The sequence below is a fragment of the Mastigoproctus giganteus genome, chromosome 3, assembly GCF_048544385.1.
Source record: "Mastigoproctus giganteus isolate SK-2022 chromosome 3, ASM4854438v1, whole genome shotgun sequence".
In the NCBI taxonomy this organism is placed as follows: Eukaryota; Metazoa; Arthropoda; class Arachnida; order Uropygi; family Thelyphonidae; genus Mastigoproctus; species Mastigoproctus giganteus.
The window spans coordinates 71867201-71890264 of record NC_143577.1 but is presented as its reverse complement, the minus strand read 5'-3'; the positions used below and the strand labels follow the sequence as shown (position 1 = coordinate 71890264).

Sequence of the window (23064 nt, the reverse complement as noted above, 5' to 3'; positions counted from 1 at the left end):
TGTAGAATTCTCTTATGTGTTACTCTTTCGAACCCGCATATGAAATGGAAAATATGCTTTTAAAGTTCCTAACTTAAACAAACCGAACGTGATACATAAGTGATAGATGCATAAAGATGCAAAGGATTTATTTTTCATTTGATTTGCTCGCCTCTATGCATAATGTGTGTGTGTTTGTGTGTATAGAAAGGGACAGTTTGGTTTTATTTATTTTTTGTAGTATGTATGAGCATCTAAAATTTTATCCATTTTAAGGAAAATTTAAAAAAAACTTTAAATTAAATGAAAACATGATACGATAAATATGTTATTTATTTCTAAGTTTTACGATGTTTTTTTGCAAATGAAATTAATCATTTTAATAAAACAAAGTTGATCAAAATAAATGTATAAATGGAGCGCACAAACTATTTAACACAGTAAACTCGCACTTTTCTTCGGTCCCATGGTTAATCCTATGTAATGCCATGTATTTTTAACATCTGCAGTACTTTCACTTAAAATGCTTTCTGGCTTATAGCGTGTCCCAAAAGGAATAAACCCAGATATACCAGATTTATTAATTCTTTAATAAATTCTGTACCTGTCTGCACATTATTACTGAGAATAATCTTGTTTAGTGTGTGAGACTACTTTTAACTGTGACTGGAGGTACAGGGAACGTCATGTTAATTTGGGTGTAATGCTTTAATTATTATATTTTAAGAATAAACAAATCTTTAATGGATGTAACCAAAGTCAAAAAGGAATTTAAAAACGGAAAATGCTATTAGGTCTGTCAAGGCAGGAAGCCAGAGAATAACGGGGAGCAAATTATGGCATATATAATAAGATACAATGACTAAATGTATGCAAACTAACGTTCATACAAACAGATATCTAGGTATGCATAATCCCCACCATAACAAGACATTCTAAATCAAGAGGAGGCAAACCATTCACCAATGACCAACCAAGGTAGGCCATTGCGGAAACGAGCACATTTCCACAATCTCTCCGACGTGGCTGCCATCTACGTCGGAGAGATATCATCACATCGGAATACCCCACCCACAGGCTTTGTGTTTGTCAAATTTTCTGTGGTCGCATTCAACGTTGTAGATGCCAGGCTACATTTGGGTTGGCAGGAATCTCCCAGGCAGAGCACATCTATTAGTGTTTGATTACAAAGAAGGGATCTGAGACGATTGTGTAGCATTCTCCACAAGCATGTGTCCCAATCGCTTGAGCATAGAAACAACAAACAAATCCACTGGAAAGGAAGCTGCTAAAGTGGTTTTAAGTTGCTGTGACCAAGTTGTCCCCCAGAGGAGACCAAACCAACTACCTTGGATATCAAGGCTTACAAAAAGGAATGAATAAAAAACACAGATGTTACTCAGTTACCTGCCTCTGTTAAACAAAATACCTCGTTTATACAGGGACTTGATCTTTCAGGATCTCTTGATGCTACAGCTGAGTTTAACAGTGTTGAAAATAAAGAAACCCTTGGGGAATTTTTGGCCGCAGAGAGTAGCAAAGCTACTAAAACGGCTTCGAACTACATTCAGGGTTTGTGGTCGAATCTTGAGGTGGTCTTGACTGCTCTGTTTGTTGAAAATGAACGGTTGAAAGTCAAGACTGCAGAGCTCCAAATAAGAGCGAACCATTTTGACAATCTTTTTCGAAACCAGCCTAAACGAGGCACATTCGCATATACTGTACGAGGTACTGTTGGTGCTGATCGTAGTCATCAGCTTCCGCAAACTTCCAGGGCTCAGACGTCTCCTCAAAAAGATAAAAACCAGCCTTCTGAGCAAATCCCTGTATCCGGTAACACAAAATTGGACAATGCAAGGGTTAGCGACCCCAATAATATAATCATATTGAGGCCATTGCCTGAAAGCAATATCGCTTCCAGCCAAGATATTCGTAATACAGTTACTGAAAACATTAGGAACACCCTAATATTAAGATTAAAAACATCAGATTGCTTAGGAATAAGGGTTTATTGGAAGAAACCACCAATCCCAATATGATTCGAAAATCGGCTACTCTGACTGAGGCCGGTTTATCAATGGACAAACCGAGATTACAAAACCCCACGGTTCTGATATACAGTATACCAAAGGATTACTCTAAGGAAGCCATCTTAGAGGATCTATATATAAAGAATTTTCAAAATAAGGGTTTTGTCCGGGATGAAGTTACTCGGGGCACTACTTTCCGTTACAGTTCTGGCATCAAGACCGTAAACTGGGTTATTGGCTTTGTCCCAAAATTGATGAATTACCTTCTGCAAAACGACCGCATCTATTTGGGCTTCACTTCCCAGTTTCCGCCGTTGCACGTTGGTCACAATGTGTTTTGGTTGTTTGGCCTTTGGCCCAAAATTGTACCCATAAAACAGTTTCTTGAAGCCATTGTGCCAATGGCGGGCATATCTATGCAGACTGCCCACACAAAGATGATGATCCAAAATGCGTCAATTGTAAATGGAGAAATAAAGATTTTCATCATTCAACCCGTGACAGCCAACGTCCGGAATATATAAAGGCTATTGAAATGGTCAACAAGGTAACCCAATATGAGTAATACGACCTACTCAAATCCTCTGCTAGATGATATTAATTTTGAAGGAATCAAAATCCTGCAAATCAATGGACAGAGGTCTAGAGCTCTGATGGACGAGATCAGAGCTACAGCAATAGAGCATAAAATTGATATCACCTGCTTGCAAGAACCATTTTATTCTAGGCAGGTTGGTGGAGCAGTTAATAAGATCATGAGTTTTCCTTTGTCAGTCAGATTAATACTCATTGGATTCTCCTCCTAGGGCAGCTATTATTATCTTGATTAATGAATTAGTTGTAACTACGATTTCAGGCGATTGTTCTGACACTGTAATTTGTGTGATGATTTCTACATCTATTGCCTTCCATCTAGCATCGGTGTATTTGTCCACCTTCTGAGAAATTTCAACTGTCGCTTCATCGCTTTGACAGTATATGTTCAAAATTTTCGTCTAAAAACTTAATTATAGCGGCTGATATGAATGCAAAATCCAATTTTTGGCATAGCAGAATTGACACTAGAGGACTTTATCCTATCTTTTAATCTTTGTGTCCAAAACTTATCCGACAAACCTCCCACCTTCTCCACATTCAACGGAGAATCTAACATCGACGTAACCTTAACATCTGCTAAAATGGATGGTTTGATTGTGGACTGGGATGTAATTCCAGGACTTATTAATAGTGACCACCAGGCTATTATTTTCGGGATCTCATCTAGACACACTTGCGTTGATGAACAACCTAAAGATCTTCGACGATTTTCTGTGAAGTCGACAAAATGGAACAAATTTAAGGAGTACCTAAACGCTATCCTGATACGGGATATTCAAAACGCCTTAGACTCAATGACGGCACTCGAATATGTCAACTTTATCCAGACTCATCTTTTCCTTGCTATGCAATACGCCAGCAAAAGAATACAGTCCAAGAAACCTTTTGTCCCGTGGTGGACGCCTAAACTGTCACACTTACGAACACAAGTCCTTCAAGAGCGGAGGAACCTTCAGCTTAGGAGCTTGTTTGGTTTTTTAAGGAGCATTAGCAACTAAGGCCATATTGTTCCGGGTCATGCGGTGGTCATTCCCTGACCTTTCCGCATCCTCCGTATTTGGTGGTGACGGGCTCGAACCCCGGTTTTAATCAAGAAGCGTGTGCTACGCACTGCTGCTCCTTCCCACCTGGCTACGGAGGCGCCCAGGAACCTTCAGAGAAACAGACATCTGTCAACTGTGAATGTGCAGACTTACCAGGAAATTTATGGCACTCTCCGGAAAAGATACCACAGGGAGATTGCCAATTCCAAGAGCAGTTGTTGGCAAAATTTACGTAAAGAAATAGGGAACGCGGAACCGTGGGGTTTAATTTACCGCATTACAAAAAATAAAATGATTGCAGGAGACGTGTACAAACTGTTATGCAGCAAGGGCAGGAAACAAGTGACTGGATTTCCACAATAAGGTCTATTGTCTCCAACCTTTTCCCTTTGGACTCCCCTGAATTTGATACACCAGAACAGCAGGAGATAAGATACAGTAATGAAATGTATAGTGGCCCTTCTGACATCGTCCACTTTACCCTCTTGGATCTGGGGGCTGCTGCTAGTAAACTAAACAATAAAAAATGTCCTGGGATTGACCTTATTGAGGATGGTATTATTGTTAAATCTTTTGATCTGTTTCCGCAAATTCTGTTAAATCTAATGAACAAATGTCTCCTTGAGGGTATTTTTCCAAGGCAATGGAAAGTGGCTTTGCTGAAAATTCTTCACAAGCCAGGGAAATCAACATCCGATCCTCGTGCTTACAGACTAATTTCATTGCTTGCGAATCTCGGAAAACTCTTTGAAAGACTTCTATCCCCGAGACTCCATAAGATGTTAAGTGAGAAACAACTTTGTTCTAACCTACAATTTGGCTTCAAAAAAGGGAAATCTACGGAGGAGGCCATATCTGCTCTAACTACTTATGCTCGGAATTCTACTTCAAAGTATGTTTTGGCTGTGTTTGTGGACTTGGAGGGTGCTTTCAACTCCCTTTGGTGGGAGAGCGCCCTGTAGTCCTTAAGAACTGCTAATTGTGATGATTATATCTACATGGTCTTAAGATCTTATTTCAGTGACCGTACGGTAAAGGTAACTGCAAAGCACCTGATATATAGTTCCCCTATATCCAGAGGATGCCCTCAAGGATCGGGGTTGGGGTCTCTTCTCTAGAATGCAGTTCTAGACAAATGGCTTTTGAGAGAACATCAAGGTGTGCTTAAAATTGCATATGCCGATGACTTAGTGGTGGCCATCGAGGGAAGATCTAGAAAGTTGCTTGAGGAGTGTATGCAACCAATTATTGACAATTTGGTAACATGGGCGAATACAAACAATTAAACTTGTCACCAAGTAAGACGACTTCTATGACTTTTGGCAATCACTTCAACTATAACAGACTTCCTAGGATCCTTCTTAATAACATACAGATACCATATAGAATAGAATAGAATAGAATCTTTAATTGCAGCAATGTTAGACATACAATTAGTCCCGTCACGGCATGGTGTCGCCAGGGGTTAACAAAACATATTTACAAAATAGATACACATGAGAAAAAAAGATAAATCAGATTATTAACAAAGCACAGTTTTACATTTTCAGTTCGACGAGGATACCCTTCCTGTATTTTTTATTATTGACCACTTCTTGGAGGTCCCCGTCGATGGCTTGCAGTGAGGGCAGCATTTGCTTTGGCAGGAATCTGTCGGTTAGTACTAGCCGGTTACGGTTTGCTAGCAGCTGTGCTGAAGACCGGAGATAAGGGGGAGGAATGCGCCAAGAGCAGTGATCCCAGAGGTTCGGCTCTGTAATTTTACCGGTGGCCATCTTGATGGTGAACAGCAGCCTTCTTTCTCCGATGTAAGACCGCAGCCTGCGTAGGTGAAGAGCTTCTGCTAACTGCGTTGATCTGAGAGCTGGGGGAAGGTGGAGTTTGCTGTTGGCCCATTTTAGAAGCCAGAATTCGGCAGAGAATATTCTTTTAATGTTGGATTCGGCGGCCGATGCCCATATCTCTGAAGCATACAGTATTGTCGGATAAAGGATTGATACGATGTATCTTTTTACCAGTTGTGGGTCGGTGGTGTGGAGCAGCTGTTGTTTGGCGACCCAGTGTAGTGAATTCAGCCTCGACTGTATGAGGTTTATGTGATCGTTGAAAGATAGTTTGGAGTCGAAGACGACCCCCAGATCTTTGTGTTTGAACACTTGGAATTGAGGAGCCGTTAAGCACAGGCTCTAACGTTGTTGGGCTGTCCTTTAGAGAATAAGTTATTTGTGCCGATTTTAGGGGGTTGATTTGGAGGTTGAAGGTATTGAGGTAGTCAGCCATGTCCTGCAGTTTGCTAGTGATTTCGGCTGCCGAGTTGGATGGCGATATTCTAGTAAGGAGCTTGACATCGTCAGCATATGTGATCCAATTGCACTTATTGGTCACAAATGGCACCATGATTGCTGAGAAGAGAATGCCAGACAGGGACCCCCCCTTGAGGTACACCGGCAGTTATGTGACGCGTGAAGGTCTTTGTTCCGATCTTTAGAACAAGGGTCCTCTTCGATAGGAGAGATTCTAGGAACCAGAGAACATCGCCGCGAAAATTGAAGTAGTTTTCTAAGAGACGTAGGAGATGAGGTATATAGATGGCATCAAATGCGGAATGGATGTCAAGATATATAACTGACAATTCCTATCTTTGTTCAAAGGCATCTAAGATGTGCAGAGTGGTTGTTGCAAGGTTAGTTATAGTTGACCTTCCTGATATCCCATAGTGTATTTGCTGAGGACTGTCACGGAGAATTTGATGGGTGACAGACGGTAGCAATGCTTGCTCCAGAATTTTTAGCAATACAGAGGCGCAAGCGATGGGCCTATGTTGGCTTGGGAGCGTCGATTGTTGGTGCTTAGGAATGTCTCTAAGACTTGTTGTCGATTGTTGGTGCATATGTCTCTAAAACTAAATACTTAGGAGTTATATTAGATGATACATTAAGTTTTCAGTCGCATATTTCAAAATTGAAGAACAAAATTCGAAATTTTACTGCCTCAGTGGTTAGGATCTCTAGGGAATAATGGGGTCTTACTAGGAAGACATTATCATTGTGTTATAAGACGATCTTTTTTCCTGTAGTTTCTTATGCCGCCAGCATTTGGCATCAAAATGTTACCGAAGTCAAGATAAAAACAAAGCTAATATCCTTGCAAAGATCAGTCTTACTTAACATTCACCGCATTCCACGAACTACTTCTAACAATGCCTTGCAGGTTTTGGGAGGAGTAATGCCACTTGACCTCTAAATCATTTATCGAGGAATGTTGTACAATCTCAAAAAGGGACTTTCGATCACAGCGTACGGAATAACAACCGACCACGCAAATAACATAAAGCAAGAAAAGGCTAGAATTTGGAGTGAATTAACTGGAATTTGGCAACGCAGATGGGATGAAAGCCAATTTGGTCTCATCACTAGGAAATTTATACAAAAGGCTGACTACCTAACATCCCCAGCTATCAACTCATGGTTTACGCCAAATATGCACACTTGCTATCTGCTCACGGTTCCTTACAGGCAATATTTGAAGGCTCTTTGAACGTGGACTCGAACCTGATCCATACTGTACATGTAATAACTTGGATACACGCATGGGTGAGATTAAATAAACTAAAGATTTCTGTCACGAAGACCAATTTCATGGTGTTTAAACACCACTTCGATTATGGAAGGCCCCCAAAGGTAACCCTATATGGTACTCAAATTCCATATGTATAGAACACCAAGTATTTGGGTTTAACTTTAGATGATCGTCTCAGGTTTCATGTACATGTCATTAAAATCAATGAAAAATTCAAAAACGTTCGTAGCTGCAGTTGTTAGAATTTCCCGCAAGGAATGGGGTTTATCCAAAAAACACTCTGGTATTATACAACAAGACGATATTTCTTCCCATTGTAGTTTATGGTGCTGGTATTTGGTTTGCGGATGCTACCAAGATTACAACTAAAGCTAAGCTTTTGTCCCTGCAACATACAATGCTGCTTAGAGTTATACGCGCTCCCAGGACAGTGTCGACAAATGCCCTACAGGTTATTGCAGGTACCATCCCCTTGGATTTACACATTATTTTCCGAGGTATTGCATATAACTTAAACAAGGGTAGGCCGTTACAAATACTGAATATCACCTCTAATCCAAATAACAACATAAAGGAGGAAAAACGTAGAATTTGGGGTGAGCTTGTGAATTGCCGGCAGCAATGTTAGGATCTGAGTGAGTATGGAACTTTGCAATAGATCCCAATGCCGTATTCTATAAATACGGCGTTGGAAGGGTATACACGCTGATTAGTATCCTGTTTTGCGGAGGTGTAACCATATTTCCATGTTTAGTTGACACCAAGAAAAAAAAAAAAAAAAAAAGTGTAGCTGTTGCTCTGTCCCAGGAAGGGCTTTCTACGCGTGCTATCACTGATAAAATAGGCTGCTACCAGTCAACAGTATCCCGGGTGCTGAAGTTAAAGCGTAAAACCGGTGATGTGAAGAGAAGACCTGGATCAGGCAGTAAGAGTGACTAAGTGACTACGCCTTCCCAATTGATAGTTGAAACGGCTATGCCTTCATAATCGCCATGCTAGTGCTCCTGATCTAAAACTGGACTTTGAGATGGCCTCGTGTTGAAACAAGTGCACATACTATCCAAAGATTGCTTTCAGAATGTGGTGTGCATGCTATCCGTCTAAGAAGAAACCTTTGTTGACCCAACAAATGGGGAAGAAGCGACTTGCTTGCTTGTTTCAAGCAAAAGAGCAATGGGACGGACACCGTAGTCTTTTCTGACGAATCGAAATTCAACAAATCGATAAGTCAGAAGACGAAAATCGGAGGCATACCATTCTTACTGCATAACACCGACTGTAAAGTTCCCTGCCTGTCAGATGGTCTGGGGATACATAACAAGCAAAGGGGTGGGGCGAATCGAATTAAGTTTATCAACAGAACGGTGAATGCAGAAACCTACACTGCTATCTTGGATGAGTGCCTGAAACCCGTTATTAGGGATCACCACACAGACGTCCAAAACTGAATTTTTCAACAGGACTCGGCACCTTGCCGCACAGAAAAACTGGTAAGTTTTATGCTATTTAGATTTAATGAGTTTGTCTTCTTGTCTCACAAGGCTTAAAACATCCTTACACCAATGTTTTCCCTCGTTTTTCTCCCTTAAGGAGTAGTCATACTTCAGAGATGCTGGAATTACAGTGTTGGACTAGCACTGGCAGTCAGATTTGAACTCTATTGAAAACTGCTCGTACATAATGTCGTCTAAAATTGCTCAGAAGCCAACAAGTAAGATTCAGCTGCAGGAGAGCATTGTAAGGGTTACCATATACCATACCACGAAATTGGGTAACCATATATCCAGAAGTTGATTAACTCTATGCCAGATCGTTGCAACGCTGTAATTGTAGCTCGAGGAAGAACAAAATATTGAGCACTTATTTTGCTGATTTACAGTACATAATACTATTACATTAACTTGTCATTTCAGTTTGTACACGTAAATGCAAAAAAATGTGTTTGGTTGTCATGATTACTATTTGCATAATCGTTTACATTTGCATGATCGATTACCATATTTCCATTAATTAAGCATTTTACCCTTTGGGGAGAGATATTTATAGCATATTAGGTATATCATATCAGCTGGTCTTTTTATTGAATTTCATTCATAGAGATATAAATCCCATCTAACAAATGCATTTCGAACATTTCTGCAACCCACAATGCAGCGCAAAACAAATTATTTGCAAAATTCACGTGATGCAGTTTTTTGTCCGCCACTGGAGAAGGTCGGAAAATAATTAAGTTAAAAAAACACTAATAATAAGGGAAAGAAAAATAAGGGTAAAAATATTTTAAAAATTTGATGAAATATTTATATCTTGCATCAAATATTTCAACTTTTATTTTTCTTCCCCTATTATTAAATTAAGTAATTATTTCCCCACCTTCTATTAGATGCTTTATCTCTAATTTTTAATTAGCTTCTTTCTTGCTAATTGGCTTATTAATTCAGCCCTTAATTTCAGATAATTCAATGCATCTTTTAGGTTCTTCGCATTCTTTTCCTATCTTCTACGTTAATTTTTCTATTTCCTACTAGTATTGGCACCTTTTGTTCTTTACTATTCCATCTGTTTGCACTTTGTCCGTCGCTTTATTACTTCTATCTTAAATATATACTTTTGTATCCTTTGCTGCTGCTTAGCGCACGTACGTGCAATTGCCATATAAAATTTTCAACTTTTAAAAACAATTTACTTATATTTGACATTTACTCATTTATCTTTATTTAAATAGCATGGATAGTGATAGGTGGCGCTTTAGCATTAGCAGAGGCATTTGATGCAAGAAAGCAAGCTTATGCAGCATCAGCCAAAAAAAAAAAAAAAAAACACACACTTCCACTTCACCCCTCTGTTCTTTCAAAATACCTGTCCAGCTGAGCCTTAAACTTATTTAGGCTATCAACCTCCACTACAAGGGATGGAAGTCTGTTCCACCAACCAACCACTCGCTGGCTAAAGGCAAATTTCCGCACGTCTATCCTACATATGTCTTTCCTCAATTTGAATTTACGCCCTCTCAGGTGATTATTCTGAGCAAGAGGAAGAATCCCATCAGCATTGAGCATGCTCAAACCATTCAATGCTTTATACACCTCTATCAGATCACCTTGCTGGTGCCAAGTCTCCAGACACTGTAATTTGCAAAACTTAAGCCTTTCTTCGTAAGAGCATCCCTTTGTTCCATTCACTAATCTTGTTGCCCTTCTCTGTACTCGTTCCAGCAGCTCTACATCCTTCTTGAAATGAGGCCTCCAGACCTGTATACAGTACTCTAGGTGTGGCCTGACCATTGCCTTATACACGGGAATAATCACCTCCTTATCCCTGCTAGAAAAATTCCTATATATATCATTGACAATACACCATGAGCTATTCTTGCACCCAAAGACTGTGCCACTACCCATACTATCTAAATAAAGATAAAAGTAAGATGAAACAGGTGCCTTATTCAAGAATTCCTCCAGTCTCCAGCAAGATTCTAATAACAAACCACTAATTATTCTACAAATTAATTCCTATTATCTTAAACAGTAATTAATATACGGACAAGTTACTATATTTTAGTTACAGAATTTTAGTATTAGATTACTAATTAAATAAAAATACGAATGTAACAACGGGAAATACGGAATAAGATTGAACGTTCTTTGCAAGATTGCGCGAAAGAGAAAAAATTATTAGTGATCCTAATACCACTTTGTCATTTGTATTCAGAGTCTATACTCCTTTCATATCCATTTAATATCCCCGAAACATTGTCTAGATATCTACGTAAGAGAACCTATCTGGATAAAAAAAAAATCCAAGACAAGACAAGCGCAGGACTTGGGCGAAAAAAAAAAAAGAGGCGATCTGCAATTAAATTAGAACTAGCTGAATATGCGAAACGTTCACTGTAAAAAAATTGCTTCAGATTAAAATCTTCATGCACGAAAGTACATCGCTGTATTTTATCAAAAAAAATGATAAATTTAAAATTAATAAATAAAAATAAGTGATTACCACATTAATTGATTCCCAACCCGCCATAATGAAGTGAACCCATGCATTCCAATGTGCTACATGTCTCAAATAAAAACATGCAAGACTAAAATGTATTACTCTTCCACAATGGCTCATTTCATAAGCCTCGGCCATCTGCAATATAATTAAATAAGTCATCTACGACTTCTCTAAATACACGGAGGAAAGCAAACTTCGGATCAACTTCATCAATTGAGAAGTCGGATGGACACCAAATATTTTTAACGTCCGGAAATTATCAGTGCAAATACTACGCTAATTATAACGTTACATTCTGCTATGTGCATATTACGCTGTCGTAATATGTTACATGAAGACTGGCCAATCATCTGATGAGGATTTCTCAAGTGCTTAATGACCACCACACCATCAGTTTCAGAAATGCTGATTTTACGATCAATGGAGGTTTTCAACGAAGTTCATTTCAATCCTTCAAAAGCAACACCCCCCCCCTGCAAAATAAAAAAACTGCTTCACCTGTGCCCTTCCTCAATAACCCAGATTACTAACACGAACATATTTTTGCCTAGACGTCTAACCTTTCTTGGTTGATATACTGCAATCACTTAATCTACATCAAACTTACTTCCCTTCTCTGATCCAACCTTCCTTTCAATGTACTTCTTGTCGTCCATAACAGTATAGTAATTTCGTCACTTCTCATTTGTTTTGGAAGGTCGGAGTTCAAATACAGTCAGAAACCAAAAAAATTCTTAGAAGTCTCTTCAATCAGAACTATAATTTCCTATCTAGGGAGAAGGATGGAATGGATTTCTCCAGTGATTTTATTTTGTATTTTCAATCCTACGTGAATTGACGCATTATGACTAAAGTAGCCGTTAGATCTCACTAACTTAGAGTTTGTTTCGAAACTGAAAGTGTTTGTATTTCATAAAAAAATTAAGTACTATCCTCAACCATCAACTAGAAACAATTTTAATTACAGATTATCATATCTTAAACAAGCTAAAAGCGAATAGCCTTTCATCACACTGCGTCTTCCGATTCTAACAGAAATTATCACATTTCCGATGCACGCCGTGAAGATTATCTTTAAAATTATATCATGTTAAACGCAAAAATCTAGCTAGAGATTTAGCAAACAGATATGAATTTTTTTTAAAAATCCATATTGCAAATTTATGTACTGTTTTCATTTTTAAGTTTCACGACAACTTCCATGAATTCTTTGGTATCATCGGCACTTCCGACAGAGCACACCAGAGTTTTAGACAACTTCGCTCCATTTCCTCACGTCGGCTGCTTCCTGACTAGCGATAAAATGGCAGCTTCCGTCAGCGGCCATCTTCCCCTTTTGTAACGTCCTCCAAGTTGCCACTTGACGGTGTGCACGTCAGTGTTCAAGAATGGCAGAGTTATCTCTGACATTTCTCTATGATCAACGCCTGTGTTTATTCAATGTTGGAATGCGTGGTGACCATTCGACTCTCTAAAGGACTCTTAGCAATTAAGCCAACTACGACCATTTCACACGCGGCTTACAATTTCTGCAGAACATGCGAATTCTAAAATTAGTAGGTGCTTATAAGAATTAACCAAATAAGCATCAAACAAACAAAAAAGAATCTTACACAAGGATGCATCTTGTTGTTACTTTTATTACTACACCCGTAAAATGAGAATAACTTCGAGTAAAACATTGCTATGGATATGATATTTACAAGTAGCGTTCTTTATTCGGGGTATGATGTCACCATCTGTTGACAACCCTTAAAACTGAAATGTTCAGGAAGACAAGGAAGCATATCCAACATCAATTTCAATTACTCCCAAACACGCTGCGGGTAGTGTTTCACGATGGTGATCATTTTCAATGCCTTCGTGACAAATTAAATAATGGCCCAGAATAAAGAATGCTTCTTGAAACTTGAAAATTATCTCTCGAGAACTCTTTTACTCGACGTTATTCTCATTTTCAAGGGTTCTAGTTTAAAATAATTACCTAGATTTTAACTTGGTGGATTATAACCCTGAATAGCATTAACTATTTAATATTTTTCGAGGATTTCAATATTTCATTGAACTAAAACATACCAACACATGCAAGTTATAACGGCGAATAAATCACGTGGGGCGAATATCTTGCAGTTCGACACATGGAAGTCGCTTCTTTTCATAACGTGGCTTCGTAAATCATTTACAATAACAAATATTTATATAAAAATAAGCCTCTAAAAGCATGAAATCAGCCGGTAAAATTTAAATTGTGGGATTCATTTTGATGTTCCACCACCAAAGGCCAGTATCGAGCAGTATTTTGATTCATTCCGCACTGCAAGATTGTTTTAGTAAAAATATTCGATTAGAACATGATCAAGGTCTTCAGATTCAACCTTCTTCGTATTACCAGCGCACTTAAATTCTAGAGTCAGTTACAGCATCTCTTTCTATATAAAATCCACTATTGTTAGCAGTTAAGTGTGAATAGTGTTCAGTCTACGCTAAGTGTGATATGGAAAACCAGGGCAAAGTTTCAATGTTTTTTTATTTATTCATGAAACATGTGGTAGTTTTTATTTATATATTTTTATCTTTCAAATCTATCCAAATATGTTTTGTCAGTTTTAACGGAGGGTAAGGAAATTACCGAATTCATTCACAATGTGTTGATGGAACAGGTAGTCTTTAATTTACGATATCAGGTTATGTCATGATATTCCCAAGCAATCCTGGGAAAAACTTCAACAATAAAATCGGGCATCAAAGCCATTAATTGACTGGAGAATCGCATTAATATGGCTGAAAATTCACAGTCCCTGGAAAAGCAGTTTGCCGACTATGCTGGAGAACATTAATATAAATAAATTTCCAACGTAGAAGAATGCTGGGTTTTCTAGTATAAATAAAAAGTTTCTCTCCTCGTCCGAAAGGTTTTCTGCTCGCTCTCTTAAATCGGTTCCTAACGCAAGTACGTTTCCTTTGGTTTGGTATCATACTCAAAGAGGCGCATAATACTTAAATATTTTTTTTTAAGTGACAGTCATACAATATAAATATTTCGTTTATTGAAGATCACTAACATGTACATTTCCCACCATTGATGGCGGAGGTTGGATGGCCGGTTGTCTGCGAGTTCCATAGCGCATCGACTACCCTCTTCACAGTGCACCGAATTCGTCTGGTCCTACATGCGATCTTTATAGAGTTCGTGGACCGACTTTCACGTTGTGAACTGAAAAACACAGAATAACTCATGGTTGGCATCCTCCATCTGAGATAACTACAATCCCAACTGAAGGTTCCTCCAGTCTTCAACAGATTCGAAACCAAACTTCTCCAAACAGTGTGGTGAATCGACTACATTATCGCGAAAGGCACAGCTAGCTATCATTTTGCTTCTATTACCAGGCTGTATTTTGAAATAAAATTTCACACAATTTATTTTTATAGCTAACATGATGAAGTCGCATGTTACAAAGAGCTTTAATCGAATTTTTGTGTAATCTAATGTGCTAGGTCAGTCTACAGAAATCAAAGTTGTACTTCCATCACCTGAACTTTTTTACACAGAAAAAGGTTTCCTCTAAGAGTGTGCAACTATCACATTAATCGGTAAACCATAGCAATGTAAGGGAAACACCGCAAGGAATTTCAGTATCCATGAAAAATTTAACTTCATCTGGGCCAATTACTAAGATTCGTACGTCCAGCAACTTGGGACTTTTGAAGAAAATCCAGACAATTTAAACATGGAGATTTTCTGTAGAAATCCCATTTTCTTCTGTCTATGTAAATATTTATTCACTAGACCATGTTGAACATCATCCATTATGCGGCATAAAATTACACGGCTGAATGAAACTTTATTCAAAATTTCATTTTGAATAAAGCGCATTAAATTTATAAATCGTGTTCTAAATAAAACAACCCAATACCAGCAATTTGATACGCTTGCCGATAGAGAAGACCACGAATCAAGGCTCATGAAGTATTTACAAGAACAAAGTAATTCCCTATATTGCCACAATAAAGAAGTTTCTTTTTTCAAACATCTAAAAAGAAGTTTGCAAGTGATTACAAAGCTTGCAATCTACGTGCCCAAAGGAGACACGATAGGCGAAGCCTGATGCTTACATATTCGTGTATAGGGAATAAAAAAGTTTAAATAATCCTTACAAATTTATCTTAAATTTACTCAGAAAAATGTGCTTAATAAAAGACCCTATGAAGATAATACTTTTCCCCTGGTGTTTTCTTCATACAAGCGCTGTTTACATAATCATTTATTTATAATTCAAAATAATATAAAATGCAAAGCGTATTAGAAGTATGCAATTTTCAAATAATACTCTGGTTCTGGTGAGGCTGTTCTCATATGAGCAAACCTAGGTATAATCCATTAACATGATAAATTACATTGTATGACAGTCTTAATATCGATGTGTAGCATTTTACGCACAAGCCTGGTAACGACACTTTAATTACGTTTGGGTCAACTCTTCAGCAGATAAATCACAAAATTACACGTTGCTATGCATGTCAATAGCAAGTAGAAAAATACTCGCGTAACTTTTTTATATTTATATGCATAATTAAAGTGCGATCAAATCTTTTAGCACTGCGTATCTAAACACCCCGTCCCTCCACTTGCTGTAGGCTCCATGCTATCAGGAAAATATTTTATTTTAGTTGGACATAGAAGTGTGGAGGAGACGCTCGTAACATAAAAACTTCCTTGGCATACCTTGGGCTATACTGACAAAGATTGCGAAGGGTAGTGGGGGGGGCTCAGGAGTTCATTAAGAGCGTTGCATGGATCACCAAAGGCGGACTAACGCCACTGTGACTGCTGCAAATGGTGCCTACTTTTGTCCCTGTACGTGTTCGTTTGCTGCATATTGCTGGAGGTTAATGGATCATCTCTTCGGGAGGCAGGCACATGGACATCACGAATCATAATAGTGTCATTTCTAACTTGCAACCATCTCGGAACACCAAATGAACAGATTAGCGAATGAACTCTGTATCTCAGTCAATCCATAGATAAAAGAATTACATTATCAGTCAGAAGTTATAATACTTGTACATAGTTTAGACCACCTCATTAGCAACTCTGTATTCCTCTTACATCATTTATAAGAAATACTAAGAAACTGAATGAATTCAAACAAATAAAACTGCAAATTTAAACTGGAAGTGAACACCAACTCATGCGAAATAACTGAAGGTAAATTTATTAGCTGTTTCACATGGCACTGAAATAAATCACAAAACTTACCCGGAATAGTAATTTTTTCCCATAATTTAGAACCCTTGACCTGAAAAGAGGAAATTAGTCCAATATCCAATGGAATTAGTCCAATGTCCAATAGGCTACTCTTTTTATTTACATTTGATTAGCCGTTTTGGCCGTATCGACTACCATTTTGAGCACAATACACCATTTCGTAACGCATAATATTTTTTCACTATGGTCTTGTACATTATGGCTATTCAAGTAGTCAAGGGCCCATCACAGTTACATACAAAGAGCTGCATTAAATAATGGGGTTTACTTCTTATATTTCCCCAATAGAATAGAATAGGAACATTGGGACGATGAATGGAAAGAGCAGAGAGATTGTGGATTTGATGCAAAAGAACAATGTGAAGATCCTATGCCTACAAGAGACTAGGTGGAGGGAAAATAAAGCAAAAGAGCTCGGTGAAGGGTATAAGTTGTTCTTTAGAGAGGCGGATGAGGGAGGAAGAAATGGAGTATTATGCCGACCCCATATGAACGTGGGAAGGAAGGCGAGGACAAAGAAGAAGACTTCTTATATTTCCCTAACTTTACCATGTTACCATTAACCTCTTCATTTGTCCACACTTCAATTAGGACAGACATTCTTGGTTTAATCACCTAATGCCAACAAAGACGTACAGGGTCTTGTATCAGGAAGAAAAGAAACCATGCATATTACTGTGTGTGTCATTATTCATACGACGTTTAGCTACTGGAGAAATCGATTTCTTCCAAAATATTACCTTGGCTTTTTAAACAGCCCTCCTGGTTTTAGAGTAAACTTCTGCATAGCTAAAGTACTCCGAAATTTTTTTGTTTTAATTTGCATAACAAGCAGAGATCGGAAGACACGATATTATGTTCATTTGAATTGCTTAATATGAAACTTAGAAAAACTCATTTCACTCACTCTGTGAAGAGAATTTTCAAAATGTAGCCATTTAATTTAATATGTGCGTGTGATAACAGTTAGATCGTAAAAGTAAGGTGTATTTTTAACTGAATATGATAATTTGTTTAAAAGAAAAAGTGGACTATTCAATTAGCTTTCCATATGATTTCAAATTCCCACAGAAATTGAATTTAATGCAGTATATTTTGAAGCCGACTTGATTCGTTAAACTTAATGTTATAATTATTATTGGTATTAATGTGCGCTCATAACTGCAAGTATATTATATCTACAGAAGAGTGTTTCACTTGAATTACTCACGAAAGAAACTTGAATTACTCACGAAGTAACTCACGAAAAAAAAAAAAAAGCCTTGCACCCTCCGCTGTGATCGGCTAACTACAGCCTCCAGTGAAAATTATTTTAGAAATTCCTCCTAGTCGTCGACGGGAATCGAACCGAACATCTCCAGACGAGTGACAGGCGCATATGTATCGTGCCGACTAGACTGCTTCGAAGGGTTTCGTTAACTTAATTTCTTATATTAGGAAAAAAAAAAGTGAATACTTCAATCGTATTGGAATGTATGAATCAAATATTCTGTTTTTCTCAGGTTTTTTTTAATTTATCGTTTCTAAACATTGCTTCCTTGCGTCATTTTGCCAATATTAGTAATATTTGATCTCCAAAAGTGATTGTAATCTCATTGGAATATAAACATATTTCCCATCATCTTAATTGAACTCTAGTTCAGTTAAGATGATGGGAAATATGTTTAGGCTTCATACAGCATACACTTAACGAAAGTCGAAGCCAGACAACTTTTTTTGCTAGAAAACTAGAGCTTGTCGATGGATGAGGTTGCTCATCCATTTACCATTCAGAAACCGCAAAGCGTCGTACAGCACATCCTGCACTTATAGAACAACTCTCGTGATGAAAAGTGCAAAACCATGTAAATTAGTGTAATTATCTTCCCTTTCATAAAAGCATTTGTGGGCAGCATTTCGTACCGCTAATCAGTGACTAGAAAGCCATATCCACCTTCACTCTTCTTATTAGCCTCTGAATTTATCAAACTTCTTCCAAATACTCCCGCAGGGATTTTATACTAATTTACTGTAAGCAAAGCCTGCTTTACCATATCTTCTCTCTCGAGGATCCCGACATATCTGCTTTTCGGAATTTTTAAAATAAATTATGGAAATTGCCTCTTCTTCTCAGGTTGGTTGAAATATATATGCAAATTGTATCTGACTGGTACCTTTAATAAAGAAACATTTGGTGAAGTCTTTTTTTTTTAAATTCAAAGTAGATTTCTCGAATTCTGTATTGCAGGCATCGATTTCCAGAGTGGACAAGCAACGTGATCTCTAGACGCTAATGGGGATAATGTTCCTACAGTCGTCGTGAACTTCGGGAAATACAGTCCGCCATGTATGACCTCCGCGGTTCACCGCTTGAGCGATAATTAATGTTCAATTAAAGCTATTATGCATCCAACTAGACTTATCATACGAATTGCTTCGTTTCGATTTCAATAAAGAAAGATTTCATTCTAAAGGAACGAGTGTTAGTTAAGACTTTTCTACTGGAATAAGATTAAAAATAAAAATTTAGTTTGAACAGACTTGGTTTATTTGTAATAAAAGATGACACGCGATTCTTTTTCTAATCAGATAAACTCCACGCCACGGTTTCTAACTGTACTGGTATAAAAGGGAATGATCTGTTTAGTTCTTTAAAGACAAAATATCAAAAACTTATTGATTAGCCGGAAGCTCTTGAACGTCTGGACAATATCAGATGGATTTAAATCAAAAATGTTTCTGAAATAAACAGACCCGATACATCAACTATATCTTATTCTTTCCCATCATATGTGTGGGGAATAATTTTGAGGATGCTTAACAAGAACATACCAATTACATTTTATTGACAAATAATCAAACTGTTGTACATAAGTTAGACTGTTGGATTTCATTCCCTAAAGAAATGGGTCCATTCAGTAGTACGGTGTTCAGTTATTTTAGGCCAACAAAAACAAATACGTTCACTACTCTTTAACATCAAAGATAAGGGGGGGAATTAATGAATAAAACAAAACCACTTCTTTTGTTGTTGATAGAGAAATGCATTAATTGAAATAATTTGTATGAATTTCGAGTGCGGAAACAGAATACCGCAAATTCTTAAAGTCATTAGAAAACCGGCACCAGACTGATAAAGCAATGAAAGCGAAGATGGACTCGACAGATACACAACTGCATGAAGGATTGGACTATATCTATTCCTTTAATAATAATCACAATACATTGCAACCACGTCAAGTGAATAAAAATTCCTGTTCAAAGGGAATGCGTGGTGGGCCCCCCACATAAAGAGACCAGAACGACTCAGCGCACCTCACAATCAGTCAACAATGGCCATTCCTCCTAGGTTCTTTCCATCTACTCCTGTTTCCGGTACCAAACAGTCTTCTTCAGGCGAACTTCCAGATGCTCTTCCGACACAACTTTCTGCTAACGATTCCTCCCAAACCAAAAGAATCGATGGTGGCACGGCTTCCTCCGGTCAGCCTCGCCCTTACTACACACGATCTACCCATATGCCTTTGAATGACGTACTCGCACCTGGGCTCAAAATGCAGCACTTCCTACCCATCCTAGGTACTACCGGCCAGCTGCTTCGCAACCTCCAACAAATCAGCCATCCCCGCTCACCAATCCTGAAGGTATACTACACACAGCTCCGAATTGTGAGGGTAAATTTCCCTCCACAGACCGGGTACATGCGGTCTCTTTCATCACCACCTCATGAAGTTGCTTCTGATGATGCAACTTCATGCAGTTGAAGTTATATCCACTTCCTGCGCTAATAATAGAGTAGAGGCAATAATCCTAGGTGGTAGATGACTTTCATCAACCGGTGAAATACCACCACTTTGCTTATTGGAGGCTTGAAGCGGTGAAACCCATGTTTAGTCTCTAGAGCAAAGTTTCTGGCATCCCCCTCCCCCATACTTCTCCTTCAACCCATGCACGGTACTAAGTACTATAGGTTTTGATACCTTTTGTGTTTGGGGTTTTCATACAAAAAAAAAAAAAAAAATTTGCGCGTGACGGTTTCATCCATGGGATTAGTGGCTCTACGGAAGTCAAATCTGCCCCTGGATTAGCGCATGTTTTTGTAACGAGGCTTGATCCTGATACATCCCCACAGTACGTTTGGAATTTGATATAGCGTGGAATGCACGCTAGTGTCCGCTAAATGAATACAAGACACCCTTCTTATGCATCTTCCGATGTCACTCGTTCAACCTCTGATTTAGCTGCAATATTTCACCTTCACTTGTGGCCTAGGCTAAGGGTCAGGGAATTTTGGGAAAATTCCCGAGTCTCTGTTCCTAGAAATCGCCTCTAGCAACTAAAGAGATCGGAAGACATTGGATTCGACAGGTGCTGCTCAATTTTTTTACTCAAAACGTCAGGAGTATCTGCAATAAGCTCCACTCCCTGCAATCACTCTTGTTCCTCGAGGAATTTGGGATTATTTGCTTTACAAAAACCTGAATGTCTTCCAATAAACAGCTCAATACTTTGTTGAGAACCTCATCTTATCATGCAGCTGCTAATGATCGTAGAGGAAGAAGAGGGGGAGGTGTTATGATTATTAACCATCGCAATTTTTCACTTTCCTGCCCAAGGATCAGCCGTACGGAACGCTTTGAAGCTTCATGTGCTAACGTTAAGTGGATAGCACCAGATCCAGATTTGCACAATTTATCTTCCACCTGATTATACAGAAGACTCCTGGGATAAATTGCTTTCATGGCTTGCGACAACCTCACCTCTGATAAATCTACCTTTATTACTGGAGACTTCTATATGCCTACCCCGAGACACTCGAAATTTAGACGTGACCTCATCACCTTCGTTGAAAATTTAGGGCTAGATATTCTTGAATCACGGCCTACAAGGGACATCCAGGCGTTAGACCTACTATTTCACCATACTGCAGATTACGTCCGCAATCCCGACCTTTGCCTTTAATTCAGACCACAAAACCACTCACCTTTGAGTTTTGTTCCCGTCGGTGCATCCTGATGTAGAAGTCCTAACCAAAACAATATTTTCAGTTAATTTCATCAAGAAAGATGTCATTTTGAGTTTTCTCACCTCAACCAACTGAGATGAACTTTCCAACCAGCCAGTCGAAGAAGCCACTAATGGCCTTGCTTCGCATTTGACGGCAATGGCTATTCAAGGAGCTTCAAAAACCATCAGAATCTAAAAATGGACAAAACCAAGGTTTCCAAGTGACCTGAGGCTGGCCTTCTTTGATAAGCAACGTGACTTCGGGAAATGGAAGAGTTCTGGAACCACACATGATTTTATTAACTTTAAAAAGAAACGTGCATTTTTCCTGAAGCAAAAACGACAAGCCAACAATAGTTATATAGCTAACAAATTAGTGTGTTCGAAGCGGCCATTTGCAAAGAACCACAGAGATATTCAGATGGATGGAGCCTCTTCATCGAATGGGTAGACAATGGCTGGTTGGTTGTTTTAGGATTTTATGGCGCATTAGCATCTAAGGCTATAATGCGCCAAGTCAGAGGCGGACAATACTTTTGATGAGAGTTCCGTAAATGAGGAATCTAATCGTCCCCTCTCCACCCCTTTACGTGATTTGACTCCCCCTGTCTACGCTTAATATCACGAATGAAAATTATCAACCAACTACCAAACAAAGCTATCTTGGGCCTGATGGATTTCCCTTGTTTGTCACTAAAATATCCTATGTCGAGGAAATTTTTCGAACATCTACTGTGCCCGAAATTTGGACACACTACCGCATCAAACCCATTCCAAAGAATTCGAGGCCTAGAACTGCGAAGAATTTTCGCCCGATCTCAGTGGGCTATTCGCTCCTTAAGGTTTTTGAAAAGACAATCCTAGCGAAACTTATCGAACACTGTTTTCATCACAGACCTTGCCACCTTCACAGCATTATCCCTGGGAGATCTACTACCACCAATCTCCTTCAAACATTGTTTCACATACAGGAAACTGGATTCTCGAACGCAGCTCGACAATTTTTCTTGACGTTAAATCTGCATATGATAGGATTTTCATCAGATCTTTACTTAAGATCCTGAACAACTACTTCAAGATCTCCGATAACTTCCTCTCTGTACTCAAAAACATTTTTCAGGAAAGACGACTCCTTGTTGAGCACGATGGTCTCTCACGATCATTCACTGTCTTCAGAGGGGTTCCAGGGTGACGTTTTGTCAGCATCGCTGTTCACAGCAGCTTTGGAACCTCTGCTAGCATACAAAACGTGACATCGTATGCCGACGATCTGAAGCTTTTCATTCTTTCGGATTAGCCGGAGAGCGCTCGCTCTCTATCCAAAGTTGCAACAAAACAAATCTCTGAGATAAGCACATTTCTTCAATATATTGGTCTTGAACTAAATGCTGAAAAATCTGCCCGGATGACGTTTACAAAAAGGAGAAGAATAATCCCAATGCACATCTCTATAAATGGACATCAAATTAAACTTGTCAACTTTCACAAGGACCTAGGCTAGGTCTGAGATTCGAACCTGTCTTTTCAGGAGCACTTCAAGGAAACTACAGAAACAAATTCTTCTCAGCCCTTTGGTCAGCTCGAC

At 38.6% G+C, this 23064-nt stretch overlaps 1 protein-coding gene across 1 annotated transcript in view; it reads right to left on the bottom strand.

Annotated features, from left to right (window-relative positions):
- Positions 1 to 23064, bottom strand: part of LOC150088079 (uncharacterized) — a 153698-nt gene that overhangs the window by 79283 nt on the left and 51351 nt on the right. The window lies entirely within an intron of this gene.